The sequence below is a fragment of the Astyanax mexicanus genome, unplaced genomic scaffold, assembly GCF_023375975.1.
Source record: "Astyanax mexicanus isolate ESR-SI-001 unplaced genomic scaffold, AstMex3_surface scaffold_53, whole genome shotgun sequence".
Lineage (NCBI taxonomy): Eukaryota > Metazoa > Chordata > Actinopteri > Characiformes > Acestrorhamphidae > Astyanax > Astyanax mexicanus.
The window spans coordinates 5,001-10,000 of NW_026040063.1; the positions used below are offsets into that span (position 1 = coordinate 5,001).

The following is a 5,000-nucleotide window of genomic DNA, read 5'->3' on the forward strand; positions in this document are numbered from 1 at the left end:
CGGCGGGGGCCGTTACCGGCCTCACACCGTCCCTGGGCTGAGCCTCTATCAGAAGGACTCAGGCCCCCCGGCCCGCGCCGAGAGATACGGACTTCTATACGCCACATGTCCCGACGCCCGTGAAGGACGGGGGATTCGGCGCTGGGCTCTTCCCTCTTCGCTCGCCGCTACTAGGGGAATCCTTGTTAGTTTCTTTTCCTCCGCTTAGTAATATGCTTAAATTCAGCGGGTCGTCTCGTCTGATCTGAGGTCGCGCTCGAAGGGCTGTCGTCGCCAGGCGTACGCCGCCGCGAGGGAGGGCGGGAACCACCCCTCGCGGTCTGGCTGGAAACCATTCGGAGGAACCCTTTCGAGACGGGGAGGTTCGATTCGGCCGGAGGACGAAGGATGAAAACGGGAAGAAAAAAACTTAAGCCCCCCTCTTCGCCTTCTACCGGAGCTATCCTACCAACCTCTCTTTTGCCGCGCTCTCGGCGCCGAACGAAAAGGAGAGGGAGGACGGAGATCCGCCGACGGAGAGACGGCGCGCGTAACGGGCAGCCAGAGAGGGTAAAACCCACCGGCAGCCGTCGCTACGACGTCTCTCCACGGATCGCCGCCACCTCTCCCCTCGCCGGAACGAGGAACGGTAGAGGACGGTGTGTGGAAAGCCGGCCTCCGAGACCCATCGCTGGGCAACGGAGACGAAGGCGAGAGGGGTGGACGAAAGTCTTTTCCCCCGCGATCAAGCCCGTCGAGCGGCTTTTGTCGAGTCCCGAACGAGAAGGGAACCTGACCGAGTCTGCTTTTAGGAAGACGAAGGCGCCTCGGATCGGGCACCTGCGAACCTCCAGCCGCGGTCCCCTCGAACCGTCTCTTAACTCTTCCCCGGAGGGAAGAGGGAGACGGAACGAAAAGGTCCGATAGATTGGAATAGCGACCCTCAGACAGGCGTGGCCCCGGGATTGACCCGGGGCCGCAATGTGCGTTCAAAGTGTCGATGATCAATGTGTCCTGCAATTCACATTAGTTCTCGCAGCTGGCTGCGTTCTTCATCGACGCACGAGCCAAGTGATCCACCGCTAAGAGTTGTACTCTTTATGGTTGTTTTTGTTTCGAAGCCATGTAACCAACAGACACAAAAAGTGACGGTTTGAAATAATGTTTTACGGCAGCCGCGGGTACGGGCGCCCCGGAACGCCTAAGCGAACTCGGGGTCATCAAACCGCGCCGCCGAGCCGCCTCCGGAGTAAGAAACCCCGCAGACGGACTTCGGGGGCCAGGTACCCGTCTCCCTTTGGCCGTAAAACACGTTTTTTGCTCAGGACACCGTTTTTCGATCAAGTCATTAAAAGGCCGAAGGGAATCCCTGTAGTTCCCAACGTCGGGCCGTGGCTTGAACATTTTTTGTTTGTGGAAATGGGAGTCGCGCCTACTGGGAGACACTACCAACCCAAGTCCCGGTAATGATCCTTCCGCAGGTTCACCTACGGAAACCTTGTTACGACTTTTACTTCCTCTAGATGATCAAGTTCGATCGACTTTTCAGCACAGCACCAAGGCCCCGCGAAGGAGCCCCGGCGTGGCCGATCCGAGGACCTCACATAACCATCCAATCGGTAGTAGCGACGGGCGGTGTGTACAAAGGGCAGGGACTTAATCAGCGCGAGCTGATGACCCGCACTTACTGGGAATTCCTCGTTCATGGGGAATAATTGCAATCCCCAATCCCCGTCACGAACGGGTTTAAGCGGATTACCCGCGCCTCTCGGCGTAGGGTAGGCACACGCTGGCCCGGCCATTGTGGCGCGCGTGCAGCCCCGGACATCTAAGGGCATCACAGACCTGTTATTGCTCCATCTCGCGTGGCTATACGCCACTGGTCCCTCTAAGAAGTTAACCGCGACCGCGGGGGGCCGCGTAACTATTTAGCACGAAGGAATCTCGTTCGTTATCGGAATTAACCAGACAAATCACTCCACCAACTAAGAACGGCCATGCACCACCACCCACAGAATCGAGAAAGAGCCATCAGTCTGTCAATCCTTTCCGTGTCCGGGCCGGGTGAGGTTCCCCGTGTTGAGTCAAATTAAGCCGCAGGCTCCACTCCTGGTGGTGCCCTTCCGTCAATTCCTTTAAGTTTCAGTTTTGCAACCATACTCCCCCCGGAACCCAAAGACTCTGGTTTCCCCGCACGCTGCCCGGCGGGTCATGGGAATAACGCCGCCGGATCGCGGGTCGGCATAGTTTACGGTCGGAACTACGACGGTATCTGATCGTCTTCGAACCTCCGACTTTCGTTCTTGATTAATGAAAACATTCTTGGCAAATGCTTTCGCTTTCGTCCGTCTTGCGCCGGTCCAAGAATTTCACCTCTAGCGGCGCAATACGAATGCCCCCGGCCGTCCCTCTTAATCATGGCCCTGGTTCAGGAAACCCACAAAATAGAACCGGAGTCCTATTCCATTATTCCTAGCTCAGGCATTCAGGCGAGTTTGGTGCCCGCTTTGAACACTCTGATTTTTTCAAAGTAAACGCTCCGGACCCCTGAGGACCGGACACCCAACCAAGGGCATCCGGGGGGCGCCGGGAGGCAGGGTCTGGGACAGGCGGTAGCTCGCCTCGCGGCGGACCGCCAGCCCACTCCCGAAGTCCAACTACGAGCTTTTTAACTGCAGCAAATTTAATATACGCTATTGGAGCTGGAATTACCGCGGCTGCTGGCACCAGACTTGCCCTCCAATGGGTCCTCACCCATGTGTTTAGGATACGTTCATTCCGATTACAGGGCCTCGAAAGAGACCTGCATCGTTATTTTTCGTCACTACCTCACCGTGTCGGTAATGGGTAATTTGCGCGCCTGCTGCCTTCCTTGGATGTGGTAGCCATTTCTCAGGCTCCCTCTCCGGAATCGAACCCTGATTCCCCGTTACCCGTGGTCACCATGGTAGCCCCCTATGCTACCATCGACAGCTGATAGGGCAGACATTCGAATGAGACGTCGCCGCCGCGGTGGGCGCGCGATCGACCCGAGGTTATCTAGAGTCACCAAAGGGCCGGGGGAAACCCTCGCGGGTCCCCCCGGGTGGGTTTTGGGTCTGATAAATGCACGCATCCCGGCCCCCCCGAGAGAGGACCGGTCAGCGCTCGTTTGCATGTATTAGCTCTGGAATTACCACAGTTATCCGAGTAACGTGTGGAGCGATCAAAGGAACCATAACTGATTTAATGAGCCATTCGCAGTTTCACTGTACCTTCCGTGTGCACTTAGACCTGCATGGCTTAATCTTTGAGACAAGCATATGTTACTGGCAGGATCAACCAGGTTGCTGCGAGTGGTTTTTGTCACAGAAAAAACCATTGGTTCTTAGAGGGGAGAGGGATCGGCCCCGTACCGTCCGAAGGACCCCCCGGGGAGGGGGGGACGGGCGGAGAGGCTCGTCCGAGCTCACCCCTCATTGCTCCCAGTGGAAATTAGTGTGGCAACTCCGCTGCGCGAGTTCCCGCTTGCTTCGGGGATAACAAGGAAACGCTCGTTCCGAAACCGGGGGTCCGGAGCTTTTTGAAGCCGGGTGCTGGAGCTCGGTTGGACGCGAGGACCACCGAGGCATCCGAGTCCGACGGCTCCGGGCCGACCGGTTATCGTGTAGGGCAGATTGAGATATAGACGGGCCGTCTACGACTCCCTCGGATAGGTTCGGAAAGGTCCTCCCCCTGACGGAGGACCCCCCTGGAGGCTAACCCGCTGGGTCGGGTAGGAACGCACCGCGCACAGTGGCCACGGAGGGCCGCGCGGTTGCCTACCCAGGCGGGCTCGGTAGTCCATTCGATCGGGTCAAAATAATGAAAGAGATACCCCCCCTGGAACCGTCTCTGGAAGTTTGGTTTTTCCTCCGTACCGCCTGGGGGGCGGGGGGCGGGACGGAGGCCGACCTGCGGAGCTTCTTGGTCGGGTAGGATCGGGTCCGTGTTATAGTGTCCAAAAATCCACTTTGGAACCATTATTGGGGCTTTATTTAAGCTCTGCCATGCTTAGAAATGAATGGAGAATCATCTCCAGTGCTTGGACCCCTAGTCATTGCCACTCTCCTCAACAGTCCGACGGCACCCCTTTGAAAAACCCCCCGACGAAAAATCCTCCAGAGCGCGGGCGAACTCGCTCCGAGGCCGACCGGAGTGCACCTTCGTCGGGCAAGGGAGTCGGGCGAAGGGGGTCAGAAATCCTGGAGCTCGCCACCCTCACTAGTTTTTGGCGTGAAATGGTAGACCAAAAGTGGGGACTTAGAAAAATTTCGCACTTTTTCGACCTACCACTGGTAGACCGAGTGGGACTTAGTCATTTTTTCAGCTTTTTCGGGCCTACCACTGGTAGACCAAGTTGGACTTAGTCATTTTTTCAACTTTTCGAGCCTACCACTGGTAGACCAAGTTGGACTTAGTCATTTTTTCGACTTTTCGAGCCTACCACTGGTAGACCAAGTTGGACTTAGTCATTTTTTCGACTTTTCAGAGCTACCACTGGTAGACCAAATGGGACTTAGTCATTTTTTCAACTTTTCGAGCCTACCACTGGTAGACCAAGTTGGACTTAGTCATTTTTTCAGCTTTTTCGGGCCTACCACTGGTAGACCAAGTTGGACTTAGTCATTTTTTCGACTTTTCAGAGCTACCACTGGTAGACCAAGTTGGACTTAGTTATTTTTTCAACTTTTCGAGCCTACCACTGGTAGACCAAGTTGGACTTAGTCATTTTTTCGACTTTTCAGAGCTACCACTGGTAGACCAAGTTGGACTTAGTCATTTTTTCAACTTTTCGAGCCTACCACTGGTAGACCAAGTTGGACTTAGTCATTTTTTCGACTTTTCAGAGCTACCACTGGTAGACCAAATGGGACTTAGTCATTTTTTCAACTTTTCGAGCCTACCACTGGTAGACCAAGTTGGACTTAGTCATTTTTTCGACTTTTCGAGCCTACCACTGGTAGACCAAGTTGGACTTAGTCATTTTTTCGACTTTTCAG

At 55.3% G+C, this 5,000-nt stretch overlaps 3 non-coding genes across 3 annotated transcripts in view; all 3 read right to left on the reverse strand.

Moving 5' to 3' along the window:
• Positions 1-253, reverse strand: part of LOC125797797 (28S ribosomal RNA) — a 4,063-nt gene extending 3,810 nt beyond the window's left edge. Inside the window, exon 1 of the ribosomal RNA XR_007436627.1 lies at positions 1-253. This exon is cut by the window's left edge and continues 3,810 nt beyond it. This is a non-coding gene — a ribosomal RNA (28S ribosomal RNA).
• Positions 254-916: 663 nt separating this feature from the next.
• Positions 917-1,070, reverse strand: LOC125797762 (5.8S ribosomal RNA). The gene has a single exon (XR_007436592.1). It is a non-coding gene; the product is annotated as a 5.8S ribosomal RNA (ribosomal RNA).
• A 373-nt stretch (positions 1,071-1,443) lies between these two features.
• Positions 1,444-3,307, reverse strand: LOC125797779 (18S ribosomal RNA). Its single transcript, XR_007436609.1, has one exon. It is a non-coding gene; the product is annotated as an 18S ribosomal RNA (ribosomal RNA).
• Between the last annotated feature and the right edge of the window lie 1,693 nt (positions 3,308-5,000).